Here is a 27,624-nt window from a genome sequence, read left to right as displayed (position 1 = left end):
ATTGTTTTACTTTTACATGGTACCTCTAAATATTTTCATATCTTTTAGCTAATTCTTTCTGAAAATCCATACACTAGTGTGTTTTGTTTATTTGTAGATTTTGTCCTTCAAAAACATATCTTAAACAGCTTTTTATTTGAAACTTGTAGGCAAGAGAATGATTTTATTCGAGCTGTATAACCTCCATCCCTGGTTGTCAAAAATGGACAAGTTTATTTTGTAGTTATATAGAAAGAGGAGTAGTACTACTCAAGTAGTATCTCAAGCACATTTTCCCATTTAATATCATTTCTTAGCTATCCAATCTACTTTACCCTGTATCCTTTAGAACTTTGAACACCCTTTCTTTCAATTGAACAGCTGTCCAGGTGCACTGAAGCCAATGGCATATTTCACCATTGATGAGAGGCAGCTCCCAAGAGATGGAAAGTGGTTCACACTTTCCAGAGTCTCAGCGTGCTCCTTCACTGTTGGAGGGCAGTGTTGTTCAGAGGACCTTTAGGGGCAGATATTCATTGTAAGGTGAATTCTCTCATATGTTTTACTGAATGAGTTGAAGATGTCTTGAGCACACAAATGCAGGTATTGGTGCTATATTGTGACTCAGTTGCTGAGGTTCATTTGCTCTTGGTTCTGACGTGTAACTATTGTGGATTGTATGGCTTCTCATTAGTTCTGAAAATTAGCTCCGTGCCTGGGGGATGTTAATTGGCGGTGAAGTGCTACATTGGTGTCAAGATACATCAAGAAAATCGTTGGGGTACTTTGGTTGATTGAAGAAAAGTTGTTTGAAGATAATAATTTTAGACCTCTGTGTATAATAAATGTATAGTTTGCCAAGCATCAGTAATCCCTGCATTTTTGTTTACTTCTGAGACCTGGACTGTCTTCAGCAGACATCTCAAGATACTGGCATGGTCAGATCAACACTATCTCTGCAAGATCCTCCAGATTCACGAGAAGAATACTTGAACTAAATATTAGTGATCTCTGCCAGGACACTTTGAGACCCTAGTTACACTCAACTGGCTATGTTAGCCAGACAACATTGCTGTATGCCTAATACCAGACTCCTGAAAATTACGTTATATTTCAAGCTCAGTTACAGGAAGAGACTACCACAGATAGAGGAAAGATTCAAAAATGTACTTGAGGCCTCCCCTGAAAACTGTAACATCCAACATTACTATTATCAGTAATGAGGTAAAAGCCTGAAGGGACACACTCAATTCTTTAGGAACAGCTTCTTCTCCTTGGCCATCAGGTTTCTTAGTGGTCAATATACCCGTGGATACTATTTCACTGTGTCACACAACAACAAATTTCATGACGTCTACCTGTGATGTTAAACCTGATTCTGATCATTGCTCTCATTTTGCACCACTTATTTTTAATATAACTTCCTTATAATTTATAGTATAAGTATTGCACTGTACTGTTGTCGCAAAACAACAAAATTCATGACATTAGTGATAATAGACTTGATTCTGATTGTCAGTAACACCCACAATTGCAAATGTGGAGGAGCAGTAGGACTTTGAGTCCCTGCCCTTCCTAATTGGGAGAAGGAGTGTACCACTTCATCTTCCTGCCCCATCTGTGGAAGAGCCCCCTACAGTTACCACATTGGTCTCATCAACTGCCTCAGAACCTGCAATACTGTGCATGCCCTTTTCTCACTGTTACCATCAGAAGCCTGAAGGCACACACTCAGCAATTCAGGAACAGCTTCTTCCCCTCTGCCATCGATTCCTAAATGGACATTGAAGCTTTGGGCACTACCTCGCTTTGTTTTTAATATACAGTATTTCTGATTTTGCATATTTTTTTAAAAACCTATTCAATATACATAATTGATTTACTTGTTTATTTATATGTTTTATTTTATTATTTTTTCTCTCTGCTAGATTATGTATTGCATTGAATTGCTGCTGTTAACAAATTTCACGTCACATGCCGGTGATAATGAACGTGATTCTGAAATTCATACTCACTGGAAATAGCAATTTCTCCTCATCTCCATCCTAAATATATTTCTCTGAATTGTGAGGCTCACTTACAACATTCTTGCCTCTATCTTATTTATCTCTTTCATAATTTTATATGATTCTATAAGATCACCTCACATTTTTCTGAGTTCCAACAAGTGACTCAATCTCTCCTCATAGACTAACCCTCTCAACTCCAGATGCAACTGGGTGAACGGCTTCCAAAGCCTCAAGTGAGAAGAACAGAACTGTGGTGCAGCCTCACTAGTACCCTGTACAGTTACAGCATGACTTCCATGCGCTTAAATTTAATCCCTCCGGCAACAAAGGTCAACCTTCTTGATAACCTGTTGTACCTACAAATCAACCTTTTGTAATACATGCACAAGCACTCCCAAATTCTTCTGCATAACAACATGCTGCAGTCTTTCACCATTTAAGTACTAATCTGATTTTCTATTTCTTCTTCCATTGTGGATTTACCAGTGTTGTACTCCATCTGCCAGGCCCTGCTTGTAAGGAGTTTGTACATTCTCCTCGTGGCCGCGTGTGTTTCCTCCAGATGCTCCGGTTTCCTTCCACAGTCCAAAGACGTACCAGTTGGGTAGCTTAATTGGTCATTGCAAATTGTCCTGTGATTATGCTAGGGTCAGATCGCGGGGCTGAAAGGCCGGTTCCACGCTGCGGCCAAAGGACAAGGAGGTACAAGATGTCCAGTGCTTCATTGCTAAGTGTGAGTGTATTTGGGGTTTGGAGGGGTGGCGCCGGAGAGCAGTGGGCGTGTCAGTGGTGCTGAACATCCCGACACAATCACACAACTGCTCTCAGAGAGCACCGTCCCTCTCTACGCTCGCCGATTCCGGGCAGTTCGTCTTCATTGGGTAGCTGAAGACGTTGGTCACATTTCTCTCTATATAAAGTTGATTGAAAGAAGCTGCCGGACCCCCATTGACCTGTCTACTCAGTGCGCAGTGGAAGGTAGGCTGTTGCTTAACCACCAGAAAGGAACGTCACATTTAACTTCAGTGACGATTGCCAATTAAATGTTCGCAGGTTGTAATGTTAGCATTATAAAATAACTGTAATTACAGCAGATATAATTCGGTGTTATATGTCGGTGTTCTTTGATTTGCTTTCCACCTGCGTTGAAATTGAAACTGTGGTTTGTGTATACACGTTACAAAGCGCGTCGATTTATTTTAATGGAATAACATCGAACTTCGGTTGAGCCTCTTGCGCACATCGGACCCAATTTGCCGAGTTGTTTCTAAAGTTGAAGATGTCTCTGAAGTTTATTCGAAGTTGTCTGGAGTGGCGCGCTGCTGCCAAACATTAAATTATGTCTTGGTTAAGGATACAGACGAGATCTGGGTTTTCCCCTGCCTCTCCACGCATGGCAAAATTACTCATATATTCGTATAAACTTTAATTCGGTATAACTTGTTTTGCAATTACAGATTTCTTCATTATTATGCGGCGTTTAGTTAAGTAAACATAACCTTTTGATGAACCTTCCCGAGCCTTGATATTTTGTTTAGGGGTTTTAAAAAGTGGTATGCATTGAGCTGGAGACTTTGGTTGCTGTGGAGACCGGTCTTTCCATGGGTTTTATAATCAGTAAAGTGCCGCTTTGTTTAATGTGTTGTGCCCAGATAGTTCAACAGTTACTAGTAATAGCTGCCATTCTACAAAATTTCTAAAACAAAATACTGTATTTGCCTCTCAAACAACCTACAGATATTTTGCCTGAATGCTGCTCCTACCTCTATGAAAGGACAAATTGCCATTTCCAAAACATTTCCTTTGCAATAGCTTTTATTTATCTTCACAACTGACCACATGATTATCCCCTTTCAACAGCGAGATGTCCCTAATCCTCCTGAAGAGTCTACTTTATAAAGTAAGTAATGTCTTTCCCTCTTTGTGTATGATTTTTGAGTGATTACCACTTCATCCTCTGCTCCACTCCAGTTTTTATTTAAATTCTGAGGTGACTTTAAAATAGTGGTCGCCAACCCGTCGATCGCGATCGACTGGTCAATTTCTGAGACTTTCCCAGTAGATCCCTGTGGTGAACTACATATACCTGTCTGGACACGCCCCCCCCCCCCTCCCGCTGACTGCTCCTGTGGCTCCTCCCATAGACCCCGGTATAAAGGCGATTGGAGGCACTGCTCCTCCCTCAGTCTCCAGGATGTTGTGTGATGGTCTCTTGCTGCTGATGGTGCTCTCTTCCAGATAATAAAAGCCTATCTCTCGCCTCACGCCTCCGAGAGTTATTGATGATGCATCAATCCCGAAAAAAAAAAGAAAAATAAATACACAAATACTGTTGAGAGATTGTTTCCGGGTTGCTGGGTTTTAGTTCCATTCTTCTGCCCAGTGCGCATGTGTGTAGCTGCCCCACCACACACTATACAGCGTACTTCAGTGGTTCCCAACCACCAGGCCATGAGGATATGATTTGTCGATATGAAACGATGTGAGTCAGCTGCACCTTTCCTCATTGCCTGTCACGATCACTGTTGAATACACACAAGGTCATTACCCACGCGAGGCCACCAGTTGCCTAAATGCAGTGATACCCTCGCTCCAGGGATCACTGGTTGTCCTCGGGTAACAGGCTGCCTCATGTGGCCGGCGGGAAGTGCCGTTGGTACCAGCCTGGAGCGTAGACAGATGGGCGCTGCCTCCAAACATGTTTAGCAGACCGAATGTTCATGGGGAACCCGGTGCTAAAATATTCGCAGACAACCTAATTTGAGCTCAGGGTTTCGTAAGTAGCAGAGCAGCTACCTCGCTGTGATCCACTAAAAGTCATCCCTCAAGACAAACTTTTGTCGGCTGATAGATCCTACAAGGGGGCGGACGTGCGTCCTCTTGCGCTCCTCGCTCGGTCAGTCATTCTCTCCGGACTGCGACCACTGCGGCCCCAGTATGGGGACCTCCGGCCCTTACCTTGTCCTCTCACCCCACCCACGACCAGCCGCACCTGGCCAAGGCATCTGGCAGTGGGTGGGCGGGAAGCTGGAGATTAGGCCCGGAGGCTGTCTAATGAGGCAATGAAGCCCTCAAAACTGCTTCAGTACCTTGAGTCCAAGCACCCTGAACTTAAAGACAAACCTGTTGAGTTATCTCAGCGGAAAAAAACGTGAGCAAGCGGGACAGAAGCAAGTGCTGAGAGCCACGTAAACTAAATTGCGGAATAGGCTGGACATAAGGAATCCTTTCGAGTATCACTGTATTCCGGTCGTGTTTAACACCACCCCCTCCCCGGTCAGCGGGTCTGCAAGAATATTGTCAATATTAAACCGGTCCGCGGTGCAAAAAAAGGGGGTGACCCCTGGTGTCCATACATTATTTCTACTTCTGGGTTGCGGGTTTCACTTCCGGTCTTTTCTGCACGGTGCACATGCATGTGACTAACCAATTTAGGGTCGATCTTGCCTTTCACTAAGGCTGAATTAGGGGATCTTGGGCTTAAAAAGATTGGTGACCACTACTTTAAAAAGTCAAAGTAGATCCTACAGACTTTTCCACAGATAGGACTGGTGGTAACTGATGGGATGGGTTCATGTTGTGGAGTGCGAGTTCCTTGTGTGTATTTATATTTAGTCTGGGATAGCTGTTGTACATTGGGTATCATAAATACAGAGTGAGGACTTGATCCATTAATAAGGAGGCCTGACATGACCAGAAATGAGGTTCTGCTGCAAGAACATCTAGCTAATAGATCTACAGCTTAGTGGTTGTGTTGATGCTTGTAGAGCCTAATGATAGCTTTGTTGTGGATTGCGTAATGTTTTAGCTGCATCCATTCAGGCTGGTGAAGCTTACTCCTGAACTATCCCATATTCCAGAGATCATCTGTCACTTGAATGTTGTCTCTTCACAAATTATTCCAGTTATGATGTCAGTGACTTTTCAAATTCCAGTAGAATGTTCTTTTAAAATATCTAAGCCCCAGATGTTAGTGATTTTGTTTTGTTATAACCATATAACAATTACAGCACAAAAACAGGCCATCTCGGCCTTTCTAGTCCATGCCGAACGCTTACTCTCACCTAGTCCCACTGACCTGCACTCAGCCCATAACCCTCCATTTCTTTCCTGTCCATATACCTATCCAATTTTACTTTAAATGACAATACCGAACCTGCCTCTACCACATATAGCTTTGCAAGCTTTGGACAAAAAAAGCCCTGCTTATTATTTAGAAATGGTGTGGGTCAGCAGGCAGTTGTTAAGGCACTGAAACAGTTTGAACTGAGAGCAGAGTATCTTGACTGCCAAGGAATTAATTTCATGAGTGATTGATGAGGTGTGATTATCCAATGCTGTGTGGCTTGTATATTTATGCAAGAGTTGCAAGTTAAGGAGGTTAGAAATGGAAATAGCAGTTTTATAGTTAAAGTCCCAGCATACTGAAGAACTTTGGTCATGCACTTTGGTAGAAGGAATAAAGGTGTAGATTATTTTCTAAATGGGGAGTAAATTCAGGAATCGGAGGTGTAGAGAGACTTGGTGGTCCCTGTGCAAAATTCTCTAAAGGTTCATTTGTAGTTTGAGTCGGTGGTAAGAAAAGTAAATGCAATGTTAGCATTCCCTTCAGGAAGACTAGAATATAGAAGCAAGGATGTAACGATGAGACTTAATAAGGGATTAGTCAGACCGCATTTGGAGTATTGCGAGCAGTTTTGAGCTTCTTATCTTTAAAAAAAACATGCTGGCATTGGAAAGGGTCCAGAGGAGAGACACAATACCGAAAGGCCTAGATAGAGGGGATGTTTCCAATATGGGCGAGTCTAGGACCAGAAGGAACAACCTCAAAATACATGTGTTTCTTTATAACAGTGATGAGGAGTAATTTCTTTACATGACAGTGAGTCTGTGGAATTCACAACTGTGGAGGCCACGTCATTGGGTATATTTAACATGGAGGTTCATGGGTTCTAGATTAGTAAGGGTGTCAAAGATTATGGGGGAAAGCAGCAGAATGGAATTGAAAGGGATAATAAATCAGCCATGATCCAAAGGCAGAGCTGATTTGATGGGCCAAGTGGCCTATTGTCTTGTGGTCAGGTCTCTACCAAATGAAGAAATTATAAGAAAAGGATTACTGGTGAAAGTAGCCCTACTTTGGGACTACGTGTTAGATAAATGGAAAGTAAAAAAGGCTGGTGTGACAGCTTGTCAAGAAAGACTGTGTGAAGATTCTTGGTAAAGGCACTCTCCAAGGACCAGACTCTTTCCACTTAGCGTATTTCCTCTTTTTGTTTGTTCACATAATGCTCACCATTCTCTGGCAGTGGTTTCTTCTTGCTTCAAGCTAAGTCTAGTTCTTCTGCTACAAGGAAACCTGTTAGTGAGTGCCTTGTGATGTGCTTGGAGAGGATGCCCTTGGTGATTCACTGGTGACTACACAGCAGCGATGCTGCTGAGGTGAGTGAGTGCAGAGAATATGGAGTGAAGATTTCAGCTGCAAGTTGTATGAGAGTGTTTTGAGCAATCAGCCTGGTGGTGCACACCTCTATCACAGAACAATGCCTGTTGTCATACTTTGGCTAAGCCTCTTGAACTTGTAGGGTCAAGGCGGCCATGCCTTGGGAATGAATCACCTGGCACCGGCCTGCTTGGTGACCTCTTGTCATTGCTGAAAGACACTTCCTGATGAGATTTCTGCCTTCTGATGGGGAAAAAGCGTTCTCCTGTTTTTCAGCACCTGGACTGTATTACATGAGTCTGAATTACTTTCAGTCATTTTCTGAAATTCTGATTATAGGCCTGCCTTACTCCCCAATCTCTTAAAACTGGCAGGTAGCCAGTGAATAGTATGGACGGCCTTAGCTGTGTGCCTGATTTATTTTCATGAATTTAACATGCCTTTGGAATGCAAAAACATCCAGTACCCTTCTGCGTGCCCAATTTTGAGAGCAATGAAGTACCAAGGCCGAGGTGCCTTCGTTTGGTGAATGCACGTAATTTATCAAACGATGTACTCTAATACTTGTACAAGAACCAGTTCTATAAAAGAATGTTGGAACAACAGCACACAGCCATCTTGAGAATGCCTTGTTCTTGAAATGCATTGCTGAGGTTAGTGTTGCTGTGCTGATTCTGAGTAAAACCAGGTGTTTCCGCTGGGAAGGAAATGAGGGAGAATCAGAAGGAAACATTATCCTGGAGCGTTGACAATGGACATATTGGAAGGCAGTCTGCAACAAATAACACTCATTGCTATCTCCTACTTTGGCATGTACAACTCCTCTATGCCTCTACATATGACAGAGTTACAAGTCAATTGATAATGCACTTTGCATTAATTATTTACCTAAGAGACAGTGGGCTTTTTAAATCTATATTCACTGTACACAACCACTACTACTTTTTCAACAGATTATTGCAGTTTGCCGAACACTTTCTCAGCTATCGTGTATAGGTTCGCAGTGACACAATTTCCTTAGAATTTGATTTTCATAACTAAATGTCACATGAGTTAATGTAGAACCCCAATGAAAAGAAGTTTCTCTGGATGCTTATGGACTAAAGTGGATTCCAAAACCCCTGATTGTGAAATAGAAGATGAGCTTTCAGCTCTGTTGGGATGCAAATATCATGCAACAGAAAAATGGAAACAAATCAGTTTGAAAACGATGCAAGAAAATAAAACCGTGAAGGAAATTATCAAGAATGAGGTAAAATTGCTGGTCTCCGTGCGGCATTTGGTTATGATCTTATTCTAATTCCAGGTAGCCTTATTGTTGTTCTCTATTAATGTCAATTTTAAAAAGTATATTACAATTTAGTAGCCAAATGATACCTGTCACTGATGTGATTATGCAGGTACTTGCTTTAAAAATATCAGGAAGATGTCGGTAATATAAATCTTCCTTTCCACAACATGTGAATAAATGCATGAGATCTAAGGACACTTATTTGTCTCCTGCTGATGTCTATTTTCCCAGGCATCTTTCTATATTTTCTGAGAATATGTACAATGGGGTAGCTAGTGGTGAAATGTGTCTGTGCTTTCACTCTGCTGCCAAATTTTGGCTTTCAATTGTACTTTCTGTGGCAGAAGTCTGTGATGACTCAGAACAGAGGTGGGCAGCAAAGTTCCCAGGATATAGATCTAATATTATCTAATAATATTATAATATCTAATATTATACAGCGTGGAAAAAGACTCCTGGGCCCAACTCATGCATGCTAATCAAGTTGTCTATCGGAGCTAGTCTTGACTGTGTTTGACTCATATCCCTAAACCTTTTCTGTTTATGTTCTTGTCTAAATATTTTTTAAACATTCCAATTGTACATGTTTTTACGGCTTCCTGTGGAAACTCATTTCATTTACCCACCACCCTCTGCTGCAAAAGTTTTTAAAGAGATCTGACAGGAAACTTTTCCCATTCCACCCTAAATCTATGTCTTATAGTTCAAGACTCGCCTACCCTGGGAAAAGAGTGCAGCTATCTACTTTGTCTAGATTTTATACATATCAATAAGGTTATCCCTCAGCCTCCTACAGTCCAGGAAACAAATATCCAGTCTGTCTCCTTGTAACCGAGTAATACCTTCATGAATCTTTATGTATTTAAATGCACGAGGGCTATTAGGTTGTGTTAACTTTGCCCAGCAATTGCATCTCTGGTTGGTTCCTCACAGATCTCAGACATCATCAAATACATGCTTGTAGAAATTTGTGCGCCATTAAATCACACCAAAGTATTTGTTAACTGCTAAGGTCTTCATCCATCAAAGTGCAGCTTCTTAGTCTGGTTCCCAAGGAAGTGCCATCATTCTTTCACCCACCTGAGAATTGAAGACAGACCTAAGAGTTGACTGCTCGCAAGAAAAGATATCCCACTTCAGAAATCCCTAATGATGTGCAATGAAATGCAAGAACACGCAGCAAAATAATACAGATGACATCCAGATGTAGGATGGGATTAGTCTGGCCAAAATGTGATTTGGGTAACTATACAAACAGTAATCATTAGTTTGAAACGTGTCTAAATTGTTGAGGCCATTCTCTGCTGTTAATGATGAACAACATTTTTTATTAAGCTTTTTTTTTAAAAGAAACATGAATTCTTTCTATTGATCTCAATTTAGGTTTACAATGTCATGTATTTCCAACACTAAGACAGCCTGAGATTAGGACAGTGTACTGGCCTTTTGAGTATCTGTGTTGCTTTTGTGGATAAGATCTGTCTGCATTTAAGGTATTAAAGAAAAATATTGTATCCAAAAATCCATTTGAAATGAGGCTATTTTGTACTCGAGCACTGTTCCCTCTAAGCTACGTGGGTGAGCGGCCGTGTAGTAACTGAAACTCTCTCGCACTCATAGCCTTTGTTGTCACGCAGATAGAATTTTCTTTTGTATATGAAATATCACAGCAACACTGTGATTTCAAATTGTTGTTTCTGAGAAACTTAAGACTGGTTTAATTAAGATGTTCACCGACATGTTGAACTCTGTGCTTAGAAATGAAGAATTTGAAGAACTGTCAGTTCTAGTTGCATCATTGAAACATTTCAAGCTTCTAGTGCAGACTCTGAAAGTAGATTCAGTCTTGTGAATTCAGTCAAATATAAATCCAGATACAGATTAGAAGTGGACCATTTGGATGATCTAATGAGGATTAAGACATACCTTCATCTGGATGAGAAATTAATCTGAACTGTGTTTATAGACAATGGGTTTGTAGTAAAGACAGGCGAGGAAAAATTTTACAAAATGTGGAAGATTTTCTTTGTATTTCATTATACCCTTAAACTAATAAGTAAAATCAAAACTGATTTTTCAGTTTACTTTCTAAATATTCATAGTATGTATATTACAAACAAAATTTAAAGTGACTCCCAGTTTTCAGTCTTTTTTTTAATTCCTGCTTAGAGCAATGGTTGGTCTGCACATTTGTAACAGGGGGAACATTGCTCTTGAGTTCCCTCTGCCTTGAATTTCACAGAAAATGAGCAGGTTGAATGTGGTTGGAATGAGGAATTTCATTTTTGGCTTTAACATAGAAAAGCAATAATAAAGTAGTCAGTGCCTGACTAAACCTATACCTTTCTTGCATGGATTATGTGCATCTCCAGGTGCCTAACAATGAGCTGGAATTGCTTCTGTACTCAAAACACTGTCAGGCTCTCTTAACACTGATGAAATTCTAAGGGTATTCAGTGCATGTTTGATGAAAATCCAATGTTTTCAGGCATCTGACACTTTCAGGTTTATCACTCTACAGAATACTGGACATGTGCTAATGTTATTGATGTAACATCAATGACTACACTTTCAAAAAGCTGAAGTACTTGATATTTTTGGATTTCAAGACACTGCAAGGGGTACTATAAAAGTGCAAGTTCCTTTTTAAAGAATCGTTTTGAATAGCACTGTCTGTAACATCTCATAAGCTGAAAGACGTAGTGCTGCTCGTTTGCTTTGGAAGTGAACAGACTGCATTCCTCTGCATCTGAGGATGTTTAGTCTTTAGTTTTTTTTTCTCAGTCTGCAGTGCTGATTTTCTGAATGTTAAGCTTTCGTACCTCCAGTATAATGTATTAGAAATAATCTTGCCAGTTGATCAACTTGTAGTTTCACTGGAATGATAACATTTTTCATGTTCAGTTATACCTGAAGTAGTGTCATATTTATGTGTCCAATTTTAATGAATGTGAAGACACCTAAAATACTGGAAACATTATGCTTTATCATTTTGTGTGTGTGTGTTGATCCTTTCCACACCTTGTGGCACATCGGGTGGCAACCTTTGCCATTTCTTTCGCACTTGCCGATTGCTAGCTCGACGCTCAGCCCAACATGGATGGAAAGCGTGCAAAGAGTCGGCCACATTCGAACCCAGGACCACATGCCTCGAATGCTGGTGCTGATGTCACTACACCACCGGCCGGCTTTTTTTTAGTATAATTGTGGCCTGTGGAATGTGTCATTTTTGTACTACGAGCTAACATTTTGCACCTGCTAGTGTGACTGTTGGAGCATGGTCTTTTATATCCTCAGCGATTTCCATTATTTGGCCATCGGGAACTCTGTACCTTCTCAAGCAAGCTAGCATATCTCCAGTTTACTACCTGCTTGTTCCTTTTTTTTTCTTGCTGCTTTCCTCTTTTTAGAGTGCATGAGCTACCCATGCTGGTAAATCCAATGACCAAAATAGGAAATGGTAAAGCCAAACAATTACCTGCTAGTGACAAACAATCCATGAAGCTGAACGGGAATGTTCACTTCATTTTCTTTTCTGTGTAAGTTTTCCAACAGGGAGTGTTTCTGTTTCTGTTTTCTGGAAGTGTTGTGCAGCTTCTCCACAATGCTGATTGCTTGGCATCATTCAGGAGAATGTATCTGTAGGATCTTCCAGGCAGGAAGCTGATTCCTACCCTGTTTTTATAACGATAGACTTCCTTCCATTCAAAGTAACTCTTGCTTAAAGTATCATTTTATTGTTTTTAATTGAGATGTTACTACAGCAAAAATAACAAAATTTAATGTTTTTTTAACTGAAATTTCAGGGCTTTTTACCCCAGAATAACCAGTTTGTCCTCCAATATTTCAGTAACAATGTAGACTGTCACACAAGACTTGATTTCAAACATATTTTGCTCTAGTTGACACACTAAAAATTCTGCTGGTATTTGAGTCACTATGGGTGTCTTTTGTACAGTGTATTGAAGAATGGTGAATTGGATATGGAGAGCTGTGCTCTTGGTCTAATTGGGGCCAATTAGAAGAAATAATATGAACTTCAAAAGTACGTTTTATTTTTACTTGGTCAGTGGACTTGGGAGTCACTGTTCACCCAACTGGTATTTATTGATCACCCTGACTGCATCCAGAACTTAGTAGTTTGTCATTTGAGGACAGTTAAGTGCCACAAATATTGAAGGGTATGGAGTTGCATGAAGGTCAGACTAGGCAGGAACAACTGTTTTCCCAAGATAATTGGCGACAAATTTCATGCTCACCATGAGCAATATGTAGGCTTTTATTGCTTTGAATTCTCCTGCAGCTCCTTTAATACAATTCATCAATTGGCTTGCATTGTGTGACATGAGAATTAGATAGGGGCAAGCCAGGGAAACTTGTCTTTCATTGATAAAGTGTTCATCTAAAATAGAACCCATTTTCAAAATAGACACGAAAGATAACAGCAGGCGGTATTTGTCTCAAAATCATTCGGGATACAGTTTTTTTTTTATAGCCAAAGTTTAAATTATGTCCAAAGTATTGAGAGGTCCATAGTATGAAGACAGTTTGAATATATGAGCAAACAGTATTATGTGGAGTGGTTTGTATCGCCGTTCCTAAATCGCTGTCAGAAAGCCAATTCTGGTGTCAGAGATGCTTTGTGTTGTTTCCATCTACATTTGGGTTTTGTGTGTTGCCTAGGTAGTGGGGTTAAAGCACTTAAAGGGCAGAATATTTATACTTGATGCCAAAAGTAGAGGTCAATTATTAATCCCTTGTTTGCATTCTGTCAACAGAAGGATAATGACAAGAGATTGATGATAAATTTTAATGAATAAACTCTTCTCAGGCTTCCAGCTAGGTACAAGTATCGATTTAACCAACATTTTGAAGATGCTCTGCCATCTTCATCAAGGATGATGACTGGGCATGTATTTATCTCTTCTCTTCCCTCTCCTTCTCCCCCCACCCCCCACTGGTGTGGTATCCCTCCTGATTGGTTAGTCCTCATCCAGTCAGGTTTCCACTCTCACCTTGCTTACAATCGAATTCTAGTTCTTAATTAGAGTGAGACCTTTGTCTTTGTTAAAATTCTTTTTTTCCAGTTTTATTTCAATGGTTTCCTTCACCAGGCGGTCACAAAAGCTATTGGTGTGGCATAGTAGTATTGTGCTGTCAAAGTCAATCCCATGGCCATTGCAAGTGCAATGTTCTGCTTCTGCTGATTTCTCCAGGTAACCCAAATGGCTACGTCTCTTGTGCTACTTGATGGGGGTTTCCAACCTGGCCAATAAATGCTGCTCCTTATTCACAGGGAATCCTGTGAGGGTCTCACTCTTAAGTAAGAACCAGAATTTGATTGTAAACAAGGTAGAACAGCAGAAACCTCATTGGATGAGGACTAACCAATCAGGAGGGATGGGTGACAGGGGTATGAATACCACCAAGACTAGACGTGCCCAAGCATCATTCCTGATGAAGATGGTAGAGTTTGTCATTGAACCGTCAGTTAAAATAGATACTTGTACCCAGCTGGTAGCCAAGAAGAGCTTATTTGTCATATATGTGGGGAAAGAACTAAATCCTTTTTCATGATAAATTTTACTTTATCAACGGCCTGCGCTTTTGGTATAAATAGATGTACTAAGAAAATATCTGATACCTGACTTTTTCCAGTAAGTGTTGGGCATTGACCATCTGATTTGTGTGGATCCAAAGTAAACGGACCCATGAAAAATCAACTATTAACATTTCAGGGTGATGGTGGTATCTATACTGTATGATGCACTCTCCTGCTCTTAAATAAGTCACCATGACCCTAGTAAGTAACTACTCCAGTGATTTGGAACGGATGACTGAGTAAATAAAACATGACCCCCTTTAACATTGTGTTTTTAGTGACTAATTGTTAACGTGATCACAATGTCCATAGGCATGTTTTGTGCATTGTATTTGGTTTCAAAACTGAAGCCATGGTCAGAGTCTAAATGATGTGGAGCTACTGGTTCAGATGTACCCAGAGTTTCATTCAATTCTGAAAGTTTGGGTATTCTGTTTCCTCTGATGTTTTTGTAAATGGACATTGCAGAATTAAAACTAATATTTATTAAAAGTGCATGTCATGTACACAAGTCTATTGGTATTATCAGGATTATTCTCATGTTCCTTGTGCCCTGGCATTCAGACCACTGCAGTGATGGAGCAGTCTGTTAGTTGTTATGGCTGAACATGCCACCACTGTAGCATAGAGGCTAATGCAACACTACTGCAACTTGGAGTGTCGGAGTTGGGAGTTCAATCCCAGTGTCCTCTAATTAGTTTATATGTTCTCCTGGTGGAATGTGTGGTTTTTTTCTCCAGATGTTCCTGTTTCCTCCCACAGTCCAACGGCGCAAAGGTTGGTGGGTTAATTGGTCATTGTAAGTTGTCCTGTAGTGAGGTTGTTAAATCATGGGTAGCTGGTGGTACGGCTCATAGGGTCAGAATGACCTAGTCCGTGCTATATCTCTAAATAAAATAAAAAAATGGTTCATCAGAATGTTGCCTGCTGCTATTATAAGAAGAGTGTGGATAAGATTTCTTATCTTTGTTAGAGCAGAGGAGGCTGAGATGAGGACATGACAGTTTTATACATGACTGGATAGGGTAGACAGTTACCCCACAGAGGAAGTACTAAAAGTACAGAGCATAGCTTTAGGTTAAGGAGAGAGAGGTTTAGAGAGAATCTGAGGAAGAATTTACTTTAACCAGATAAGGGATCGACTCTGTAACACGTTGCCGAGGGTCTGGTAGAGAGAAGTACTCTCTCAACATTTAATTAGTATTTGGATAGGTGCTTGCATCATTAGTAAATTGTATTAGTAAAGATGGATATCTGGTGGTTGGGATGACCATGGTGGTTGAGAGAGCTTGTTTCTGTGCTGTATGGCTCTGACTCTATAGTTTTAAAAGCTTCACAAAAATACACATTTTGTGTACAAGTTAGATGAAGCCATACATCGCAAAATGTTTTGTAGTTCAATAATTATTCAAAAAGATTTACTTTTCTTTCATTGTCAGTGCTGTTCATTTAAAGTTTAGATTCTGTTCCATTTAGAACCTATACTCCTCCGTTCTCAATTTTCACTTTTTCTTTTATGTCTTTGTGGAATCTAAATCAAGTCTTATTTCATTTGTATTGCCTCAGTGATGGAATTTTGGAAAATTACAGTAATTAAGTAGTTTACTTGGACTATTTGGTTTGGGCAGCTTTCAGAGAATCCCACAGCCTTGCATTGTCCCCTTGGCTTCAAAATGTTTGTTTGTTCTTCCCTATGCAAGTTATTCCGTTCTTTGATTAATCCCACACAAATTTTTAAATGACTTCAAGTTGATGATTATCATTGAGGAAATGGTCCTTCCCTTTGTACGTGACTAAAATCTTGCATTATTATTTTTCTTTAAATACGTTGTTTTCTTTCAGCTTTTGGTTCCCTTGCTACAGCTATTGATAAATTCAAATAATTCTCTGATGAATCTCCATTCTCATCTCCACTATCACATATAAAGGAAACTAATTATTTTGACTATGTTTACACTGATGTTGGCATCTCCCAACCTCCAAGTGTGGTCTTACCAATTGGGTCTCCTTTCATTTGTGATATACTCCGGGGGGGGGGGGAGAAATACTTTCCACATCCACATACCTTTAGCATTCACATTTAACCCTTCTTGTCTTCCTTTTCAACTCGTCCAAATGCTTTCAAGATCAAAGAATCATTTATTTATCACACGTACATCAAAATGTACAGTGACATGCATTGTTAACAAGCAAGGATATGATGGGGACAGCCCATCTGAGTAGCCACACATTCTGGTGCCAACACAGCGTGATCACCCTGCTTGGCAGAACAACACAACAAACAAACAAGCCTGGTTCCTCCCTCCCTCCCTCCCAGCCACATGTGTACACAGTCCTCCAATCCCAGGACAAGCTTCAACTTCCTCAGCAGATTCACAAAGATTTTGAGCCTCGATGTCTAGACTTCCAATTGACCTTCACGTTTCAGAAACTAGGCCTCTAACTCTGGACTCCCCAGGAATGGGACACCAAACACTAGGCCTCAAATTCTGGTCTCACTGATTCATGTACCTAGAGGGTCACCTGGTCTTGTTCCTCTTACCACCAGCCATCGTCTGTGCTGGTCTGCCAGTCCATCTAACCACGGATGTTCCACGTCCATATTGTTGACCTTCAAACACGAAGTGAAGCTTTGACACCAGCCTGAGCTCCAATTCCCCCACATCCCTGTCTCTAAACCCTAACCTGACTCCCAATACCCCTCTCTGTCCCCAAAATCATCCCAACAAACCTATTTTTAAAAACACACACAAAATCTGAGCCGTGACCTTGACGGAGACAGCAGCTTGGGCACCATCTTGATTGGAAGACTTATTTGTTGATTTCCATCAATGAAATCTACAAATTTTTCCAACACATTTGGTCCTTGTTTCACTCTATTGATTCATGTGTCACTCTCCCATAAAGTCATTTCCATTTTCATTTAAGAGTGAATCCAGTTTGTCCTCCAAGCCCGTTCTTTTGAAGATTTCCCCCTTTTCATCCTTAATTTCTAATTGTTGTAGCCTAATTAATATAAATGAACTTTCTTGTTCTCCCCCCCCGCTCTACCTGATACACTTGAGCTTCCTTATTTTTGAAACTTCATCATCTGTTTCCATTTCTTTACTGAGCTTGACTTTGTAACCAATTTTATTTTCTACTGTATTCAATATATATCAAACTGAGGTTTCAGTTCCACTTCTGCTTGGCCTCAGTTCAGTTCCCACCTGTAAGAAGTTTGTATGTTCTCCCAGTGACCGCGTGGGTTTCCTCCAAGTGCTCTGGTTTCCTCCCACATTCCAAGGTGGGTAGGTTAATTGGTCATTGTAAATTATCCCGTGATTCGACCGGGATTAAATCAGGGGAATTGCTGGACAGCGTTACTCAAAGGGGCAAAAGGGCCTATTCTCTGCTTTATCACAATTAATAAACAAATTAGCACCACTGTTAGTTTGGGAGCTTAGTTTTCAGGGAAATGGGTTCAGCATTACCACAGGAGGAGGAATGGGCGTGTGAAAATAACTTGGTGAAAATGTTGAGCTAGTTAAGTTAGCACCAATGAAATGAAAATATTGTGAATGCTTGTATGTCAATCGGTAGGTTTGGTAAGTATCTCTGTAAAATGAGAAAATGTATCAGCCATGATGAAATGGTGGAGCAGACTCGATGGGGCAAATGACCTAATTCTGCTCCTATATCTTGTGCACATTTTATATGGCGGAGGAAAAAAATGTGATTGATCCTTGATAGGAAATTCTGCAGTTTGGTAACCTAGTTTACTTTGTATTGGTATATTTTCTCCTTGATTATTGTACACAATGTAAAACTTGGTGCATAGTTCCTTGTATATTCTGTAGGTTAGCCCAGTAATAGAGCAAATTTGTCAAAGCTGATACCACAGCCAGTGTAGATTAATTTCATGCAGTGAAGTGATTCACCTTTCTCCTCAGAGTTGTACATATTTCATTCATTTTGGTTTTGTAATGACAGTGAGGCCTCTGTCGGTCAGGGTCGACCATGGACGTTGTGTCTAAGCTGTCTCGGTACACAAGCCTGAGTGGTACAATATGGAGAACAAGCTGCTACCAATGTAACAAGTGTTAGAGCAGTTTTTGGGGTTAGCACATGCAGCAAATAACGTTAACTGACTTTAGCCTCTAGTCTTCTAATTCAAATATGAATTGTGGATTAAGTCTCAAATGCTCCTCTGAACAATGGGCTCCCAAGAACAGTGAACCAAGCTAGTTGGATGAATTGACAATGCTGATTTAAATTTGTTACTTGTGTGTATTTGGGCGTCTGTAATGGGTGTAAGCAGGGATCTGTGATGGTGGGAAGATCCAGGCATTTGAAACGGTTACATGTAAATGTGGAATTGTCCTTTGAACCTTAACCTGAATTGTCCTTTGACCTTTAGCATAAAATATTGTGTAGGGTTGTGCCAGGCAGACCCTTTCCTCCAAAAGGGTCTCAATCTGATGCCTACTGTAACTCATTTTGTTGAGTAAAGAAACTGCTTCATACCTACCAGAACTTCTCTCTGACTTCACTCACACAACAACACCAAGCTCCCGCTCTCCACGCCAATGATGAACCCAAAGGAACACAGAGACCACTACATTTTGGCACCAGGAATTGCCACTCAGTGTTGAACTCAACGTCGGACTGCCTTAGGGACTCCAGCTCTGGAATTTTCTCCCAGGGCTTACTCCTGAAGCCGTCCCTGTGAGTGGGTATAGCTAAAAGACAGTGAAGGTCTGGGATCAGAGTTTTCCTTCTCCTCCTTGATGAGCTGCCAACCACGGCTGATGGGTCCCATCTGCCCAAAGAGATTGGATTTAAGACACCAGTAACTCGCCTTTGCCTCTGTAAGTAGAAATGGTTCCACCAGGCTTCATAGCTAAGCCACACGTGAAGGCCAGGAGCTGGACTAGGTTGTCAGAGGCTATTTGAGATGTACGCCATCGAGTAGTGGCAGCTTATCCCCATTACCACTCCAGCTATAAAAACCCTTAGGAGCCTTTGTAATAACTATTGGCTGTAAATTGCACGGACTTAGTTGAATCTCACTGCAGAAATGTTGTTGGATGTACAGTGAAACTCCTGTGATAGGCTATAACTCGGATACCCCTGGTCCTTCCCTTTTGTTTCCAGGAAGCCATGTTCAGGTTATTACTGTGCCTAATGCTGTGTGGGCAACAACTAAGCCCACAGTAAGTGGTTGTCCTCCCACTGACCCTGCATATTCTAGTGGGGTCAGGGCTGGAAGAACTGGGGATGCTGCCAACCTAAGTCTTGGGACCACATTCACCTTCCCCCCCCCCCCCGCCCCCCAGCAATTCCAGAGGGCTTATTTTTAATCCATTTACAAACAAACTTGAAGGAAGGAAATAACAGCCAAAATAATTCAGCAATGTAATCAATGTGTTCCAAGGTTCCTCACTGGGGTTAATTAAAACTTGGTTTATGATTGTTTGGCGGTAGCTTATTAACACTACAGATAAGTGTTTGTTTCAATCATACATATTAATCTATGATATGTGGCGTGCAGAACAGCTTTAATTGCATGGATAGATTGAGCCATTAAATTCAGTTTGGAAATTCTACATTAAAGCAATCTATTCATTAATACCCTATTAGCAAAATGAACTCTGGATATTCTGAAGCCACAAACCTCCCAGTACAAACTCAGTACCAATTAAAATCACAATGCAAGTAAACTAAACACTGAACCCCTTCTAACTGTATTCTTTATTACTTCCTTTCAGATCTGTTGAATACTCTGAACTTAGCTTATATTTTTGGAAACTAAATACCATTTCACATAAAACTTTTACAAGAGTCTAGAGATCCCACCTAGAGTGTTGTAAACAGGAGACTCTGCAGATGGTGGAAATCTTGGAGCAACACGTGCAAAATGCTGGAGGAACCCAGCATGTCAGATAGCGTCTGTGGAGGGGAATAAACAGTCAACGTTTCAGACTGGGACCCTTCATTAGGACTCATGATAAAGGCTCTCAGCCCAAAACATTGACTACTTAAAATCACTGTCACTAAAGAGATAGTGATGAGCAAACTAGAGGGCCTGAAGGTAGATAAGTCCTCTGATCCTGATGGGATGCATCCCAGGGTGCTGAGGGAATTGGTGGAGGTTATAGTAGGCGCATTGGTAATTATTTATCAAAATTCTCTAGACTCTGGGCAGGTCCTAGCGAATTGGAAGACAGCAAATGTCACGCCACTTTTTTTAAAAAGAATGTAGGCAAAAGGCGGGCAACTATAGGCCAGTTAGCTTAACATCTGTAGTTGGGAAAATGCTTGAAGCTGTCATTAAGGAAGAAATAGCAAAACATTTAGAAAGGAGTGGTTCCATTAGACAGACACAGCATGGATTCAGAAAGGGCAGGTCCTGTTTGACAAACTCACTGGAGTTTTTTTGAGGACATAATGAATGCAGTGGATAGAAGGGAACAAGCATTCGATAAGGTGCCACACAAGAGACTTATAAATAAGATATGGATGCATGGAGTCGGAGGAAGTGTACTGGCACGGATAGTGGATTGGTTAACCAATAGAAGGCAGAGAGTTTGTATAAGGGGGTGTTTCTCTGGTTGGCAGTCAGTGGTGAGTGGTCAGCCGCAGGAGTCAGTGCTGGGCTGATGATTTGGAAGAGGGGATTGAGTGTAATGTAGCAAAATTTGCTGATGACACTAAACTAGTGGAAAAGCAAATTGTACAGAGGATGTGGAGAGTGCAGAGGGATATAGATAGGTTAAGTGAGTGGGCAGGGTCTGGCAGATGGAATACAACGTTGGTAAATGCGAGATCATCCACTTTGGAAGGAATAATAGAAGAGCAGATCATCATTTAAATGGGGAAAGATTGCAGCACGCTGTTGTGCAGAGGGACTTGGGAGTGCTTGTTCATGAATTGCAAATAATTGGCTTGCAGGTGCAACAGGCTATTAAGGAGGCAAATGGAATGTTGCTAGAGGGATTGAATTCAAGAGCAGGGAGGTCATGCTGCAACTGGTGAGGCCGCACCTGGAGTACTGTGTGCAGTTCTGGTCTCCATACTTGAGGAAGGATATACTGGCTTTGGAGGCAGTGCAGAGGAGGTTCACCAGGTTGATTCCAGAGATGAGGGGGTTAACCTGTGAGGAGAGGTTGAGTCGCCTGTACTCTTTGGAATTCAGAAAAATGAGAGGGGATCTTATATACAAAATTTTGAAAGGGCTAGATAAGATAGAAGTAGGAAAGTTGTTTCCATTGGTAGGTGAGACTAGAACTAGGGGACATTGCCTCAAGATTCAGGGGAGAAGATTTAGGACGGAGATGAGGAGAAACTGTTTTCCCTGGAGAGTGGTGAATCTGTGGAATTCTCTGCTCAGGGAAGCAGTTGAGGCTTCTTCACTAAATATATTTAAGATAGATTTTTACATAGTAGGGGAATTAAGGGTTATGGGGAAAAGGCAGGTGGATGGAGCTGGGTTTATGGACAGATCAGCCATGATCTTATTGAATGGCGGAGCAGGCTCGATGGGCCGGATGGCCTACTCCTGCTCCTATTTCTAATGTTATTTTCTTATTCCCCTTCTTTTATGCTGCTTGATTTGATGATTGCCTCCATTTTGTGTGTGTGTGTGTGTGTGTTGCTCTGGAGTATACTATGGTCAATTCTGGTCACATGGCAGTAAGATGGGAAGGGCGCAAAAACAGATCCTCAAGGATGCTAACAGGATTGGAGGGCTTATGTTATAGGGAGAGATTAGAAGGCTGAGGACTCCACCCCCCCCCCCCCAGGGTGCCAAAGACTGGAAGGTAATCTGAGGTATTTAAAATTGTGAGGGACATAAATAAAGTGAATGATAAGTCTTTTTCCAGTGTAGGGGGATCTAAAGCTCAAAGCCAGAGCTTTAAGGGGAGAGGGAAAAGATTCAAGAAGTATCTGAAGGGCAAATTTTCCACACAGGATGGTAAGTAAATGGTATGAGCGCTGCCAAAGCAATTGGAGGTAAATGGATAGCAAAGATTTTGAAGGATATTGGCCGAAAGCAGGCATTCGAGATGAGATCAGTTAGGTAAAGGTTCAGCATGGACAAGTTGGGCCAGAGGGCCTGGCTCTGTGCCATAGAACTCCATGTTGGCAAGAATCAAGTACAGCCACTAGCTGTTAGAAATCACAGTTACTTGGGCTTTGCAATTGATTACTTTGATTTGGAACAAAAAGGATTCCTGATTCAACACTAGTTATGAAGACAAGATTAAAGAACTGACCATCAAAGACCTTGTGGAACTGTATAGTTTCATTCAAAGAAAGAGTTGTTGGAACCAATGCCCAATGACTTCAGCACATTCCTAAATGGATTATTTGTAGCTTAGAGCTTTGCTTGATTTCCCTTTGAGGAACTGGGGAAAGTTATCCCCTGCCAGTCATGTTGTCTGCCTAAATCCCTTTTAAGTGTTACTATCATGTCATTTTTTACCAGCTCACTTGGCAGCACAAACCATTCTGTTTTTTAAAAATCTTTAGATTTCCCTGTACCTCACTCGCCCCAACCTTCATCCAATGTCCTCCATTATTTTACCACTTCCGCCCTAGGAGAAAAGACTCTGGCTATCAACTCTTTCTATGCTTCATAATTGTACACGTGTCAGACAGGTGGCTCCTGAGTTTCCAGTGTACCAGTGAAAACAATCCAAAGCTGTCCAAAATAGCTAATTCTCTCCAATCTAATGAATGCCCTGGTAAATCTCCTCTGCACCTCCTCCAAAGCCTCTACATCGTCCGTTCATCATGAGAAGACTCAAATGGCTAACACCCATAACCCCATTCAGATCTTCTGATGACCAAACCATCCATGCTCACCACTTGCACAACCTTGGGAGCACTCTGCTCTGTCAACACGGTCCAGACTGCAATCTCCCAAAGCATCCCCTTTGCCTGTACATAGTTGGCCCTGCCATGAACATCACCCTGATTCCAGTTGATCTAGGTGATGCTGTGAAGAGGCTAGAGGCCAACAGGACTGGATGTAGCTGGGAGATGCTGTATATTGACCGGGCAAGGCCAGGGATTGAAAGGCTTGGGGCAGCTGCAACACTTTCTTCTTCTTACACCTCTGGGATTGGATTATGGGCTTCTCAATAAGAATATGGACTAAAATAGCAACACACACAAAATGCTGGTGGAACGCAGCAGGCCAGGTAGCATCTATAGGAAGAAGTAAAGTCGACGTTTCAGGCCAAGACCCTTCACCAGTCCTGAACTTCTTCCTGTAGATGCTGCCTGGCCTGCTGCGTTCCACCAGCATTTTGTGTGTGTTGCTTGAATTTCCAGCATCTGCAGATTTCCTCATGTTTGGACTAAAATAGCATTCAGTTCCTTGTACCAATGTGGATCTTTGCACTGTACAAAATTTATAGTTACATTTTGCTCACCTTAGTCTTAACAAGGTGCAACCATACTCCCTGCCACTCAGCGGTCATGTTGGCACAAAGAGTGGTTTAGAGAGAGCAATGAGCTGTTTTATGAATTGTACCTAAAAAGCAAATTGATGGCAAACAGAAAGAGATCTTATTTTAAAAGTGTTAATTTACTATTACTTTGTGCTGTTTTGTATTTGCATAATACCCGGTATCAAAACTCCTTTCAGCCAATTCATTGTTTTCTTTAGGAAGGAAATATTTTTGTAGTGTAGTGTAAATTGACAGCTTTTTTGAAAAAAAAATGTGTAGCATGAAGAAAAAGAACCAGATAATGTTGTTGAAAATGAACCAGGTAATGTTTCTGAAGACACTTCAGGAACAGCTTTTCTTTGTGAATTGCATCTACCTTCGATGGTAGGCAAGGCCCCAGAGTAATGGTTCATTAAAAAAGCAATTATCCAACAATTAAGTAATTTGTCATTGCTGCTCTTGAGTGTCAACTGAGATTGTGTTCAATCACAAAGATGAAGCAGTGAGATCTAAAGCAAAAAGAAACTGGCATACTACCATTCCATTGCACTAAGATAAAGAAGACTAGGGGAATTATTCCAGCTAATATTCATTTCCAACTATCACATCTATATATATATATATATATGGAAGCTTCCAATGTGGAAATCAGCAGTCGTCTTTCCGGTATTCTAGCAGTGACTGCAGTTCTGAAAGTACTTCAGTGAGTTGTCCCAAGGTCACAAAAAGCTACTGCAGGACTGGAAATCTTCATTTCAGCAACAAGCAATTCCTTATTTACAAGAAACCAAGCTCTGTGTAACCACTTGTATGTGTCTAATTATCAGCTGAGTCAGGGTGTGCTGAACTGGTGTACAAGTACATGGAAGTGCCCATGAAAATTGGCCCATGACAGATTAAAACCTTAAAAAATCAGTGAAACAGTTGTATGTAATATACAGTCAATCACTAGGTAGAGAACTCCAGGCTTATGGACTCCCCTTACTTATGAATGAGCTCCCATAATATTATTAAATTCAAAAAAAAAGTTTTCAGAAATGTTTTCCCCCTCTTTTCACTTTTATTAATTGTTCTCCTTAGTCTTGTGTGCGATTGATCTTATGTATTTTCTAATTTATAGACAAAATCATCTGTAAAAACAGAACCCGGGACCAGCCAGTAACTAATTTTAAATCTTTTTTCTCTGTATATATTTTATGATTTTTTTTTAACCCTGGCTGATGCATCCACATATACCTTGGGTGTAGAACTGATAATCAACCAAACTATTAAAAGATAAACATATTATTCCCATAATCTTTGGATTCAAACTGGCAAGTCTCCTATATTAGAGTGAATGAGCAATAAATATATGTTAACATATACATAAAATCCAGACAAATTGTTTGCTGAATGCTGGGCCCTGAATTTTATAATGCATCGATAGAGTTGAAACATTAATGGTGCCTTGTGCTGGCCTTTGAGAAGGCAATAGTGAGAGATCTCCAAGATTCACTGCCACCCCTGCACTTTCAAGAAGCTTAAGAGAGTGAAAATCCCCAGGCCTCAGGGTAAATGTTTTATTTTTCAGAATAAACATTGACAACCTTTTTTTTCCATTGTGCAGTGCTTCAGAGTTCCCTGAAATTACCAACAACCTGTGGGTGGACTGAGAGTATCTTTCAGCAGATTTCCTGAGGTGATATTAAAAATTCAAAACAGAGTTACAAAACGCTTCCTTCCATTATATAACAATACTATCAGGCAATCTCTTTTGGTTCCCTTCATGATCTTAATTCTGACCAGATATTCCCAAGAAGAATTACAATTCTTGTAATTCTTAGAATTACATTTAGGATTACAAATACCTGGGGATATGAATGGACAATAAACTGAACTGGTCAAAGAACACTGAGGCTGTCTACAAGAAGGGTCAGAGCCATCTCTATTTCCTGAGGAGACTGAGGTCCTTTAACATCTGCCGGACGATGCTGAGGATGTTCTACGAGTATGTGGTGGCCAGTGCTATCATGTTTGCTGTTGTGTGCTGGGGCAGCAGGCTGAGGGTAGCAGACACCAACAGAATCAACAAACTCATTCGTAAGGCCAGTGATGTTGTGGGGGTGGAACTGGACTCTCTGACGGTGGTGTCTGAAAAGAGGATGCTGTCCAAGTTGCATGCCATCTTGGACAATGTCTCCCATCCACTCCATAATGTACTGGTTAGGCACAGGAGTACATTCAGCCAGAGACTCATTCCACCGAGATGTAACACTGAGCGTCATAGGAAATCATTCCTGCCTGTGGCCACCAAACTTTACAACTCCTCCCTCGGAGTGTCAGACACCCTGAGCCAATAGGCTGGTCCTGGACTTATTTCCACTTGGCATGATTAACTTATTATTAAATTATTTATTGTTTTATATTGTTATATTTCTACACTATTCTTGGTTGGTGCAGCTGTAACGAAACCCAGTTTCCCTCGGGATCAATAAAGTATGTCTGTTTGTCTGTCTGTCAAGAAACTCATTAAATCATCAGTCATTCTGATAGACATTGTTATTTTGCGGGGATGTTTTGCATACAATGTACAGATAGTGTACACTGAAGGCACAGTTGGTGACTTTGGACCATGGTGACGTGTGTGTGTGTGTGTGTGTGTGTGTGTGTGTGTGTGTGTGTGTGTGTGTGTGTGTGTGTGTGTGTGTGTGTGTGTGTGTGTGTCCGTCCATTTCACCGATGCACTTTCACAGAAACAGATATAGAAACCTTGCACTCATTTTAGCACTCTTCCCCCCTCCCCCACCTCCACAAACCAGATCTGTAGAAGCACAGGGTCTGGAACTGGTACCACACCTGGTGCTATGGATGACTAGTATTGCTCTTACCCCACCAGGTCTTTGTGTGACCTTCAGATTCAGTGGCTATATTTCGTTAGGAGTTTGAGGAGGTTTGGTATGTCACTCATAAATTGCTGCAGATGTAGTGTAGAGCATTCTAATTGGTTGCATCATCGTCTGGTATGGGCGGGAGTGGGGGGCACAGGATCGAAATAAGCTGCAGAGAATCGTAAACTTGGTCAGTTCCATCATGGGCACTTGCCTTCATAGTATCCAGAACATCAGGGAGCGATCCTCAGGCAGCATCCATCAGTAAGGATCCTCATCACCTAGCAATGTCTTGTTTTCATTGCTACTATCAAGGAGGAGATACAGGAACTTGAAGGTGCACAGTCAATGATTCAGCAATAGCTTTTTCCCCTCTGCCATCCGATTTCTAAATGGATATTGAAGCGAAGAACACTATTTCAGAAGTTTTTTCTAATTTATATTTTTGCACTACTTATTTACTTAATTAACTATGTGTGTGTGTGTGTATGTATTTTACTGTGATTCAGTTTTTTTCCTATTGTGCATTGCATTGTACTGCTGCAGCAAAGTCAACAAATTTCATGATATATACCAGTAACTTTAAGCAACACACACAAAATGCCGGAGGAACTCAGCAGGCCAGGCAGCATCTATGGAAAAGAGTACAGTCGACGTTTTGGGCTGAGACCCCTCAACAGGACTGGAGAGAAAAAAAGCTGAGGAGTAGATTTAAAGGTAGGGAGAGGGGAGAGAGGGAAAGAAAGAAAGGGGTGGGGGGGCGCCAGAGGGGAGGTGATGGGCAGGCAAGGAGATAACCTTGTTCCTCTCTCATGTCATCTCCTTGCCCGCCCATTGTCTCCCTCTGGTGCACTTCCCCCCCCCCCCGCCCCCCCAGCCCCTTTCTCCCTTCCACGGCCTTCAGTCCCTTTCAACAATCACCTTCCTAGCTCTTTGCTTCATCCCTCCCCCTCCAAGTTTCACCTATCGCCTGCTGTTTCTTTCTCCCCTACC

At 41.3% G+C, this 27,624-nt stretch overlaps 1 protein-coding gene across 1 annotated transcript in view; it reads left to right on the top strand.

Annotated features, from left to right (window-relative positions):
• Nucleotides 1–2,860: 2,860 nt before the first annotated feature.
• Nucleotides 2,861–27,624, top strand: part of ripor1 (RHO family interacting cell polarization regulator 1) — a 282,943-nt gene continuing 258,179 nt past the window's right edge. The window contains exon 1 of the mRNA XM_073069931.1: nucleotides 2,861–2,966. The gene's annotated coding sequence lies outside the window, so the exon portion shown is untranslated. The remainder of the gene's footprint in view (nucleotides 2,967–27,624) is intronic.

This window comes from Hemitrygon akajei, chromosome 17 (assembly GCF_048418815.1).
Source record: "Hemitrygon akajei chromosome 17, sHemAka1.3, whole genome shotgun sequence".
NCBI classification, from domain to species: domain Eukaryota; kingdom Metazoa; phylum Chordata; class Chondrichthyes; order Myliobatiformes; family Dasyatidae; genus Hemitrygon; species Hemitrygon akajei.
The sequence above is the reverse complement of the archived record's forward strand: the minus strand, read 5'-3'. Positions and strand labels throughout refer to the sequence as shown.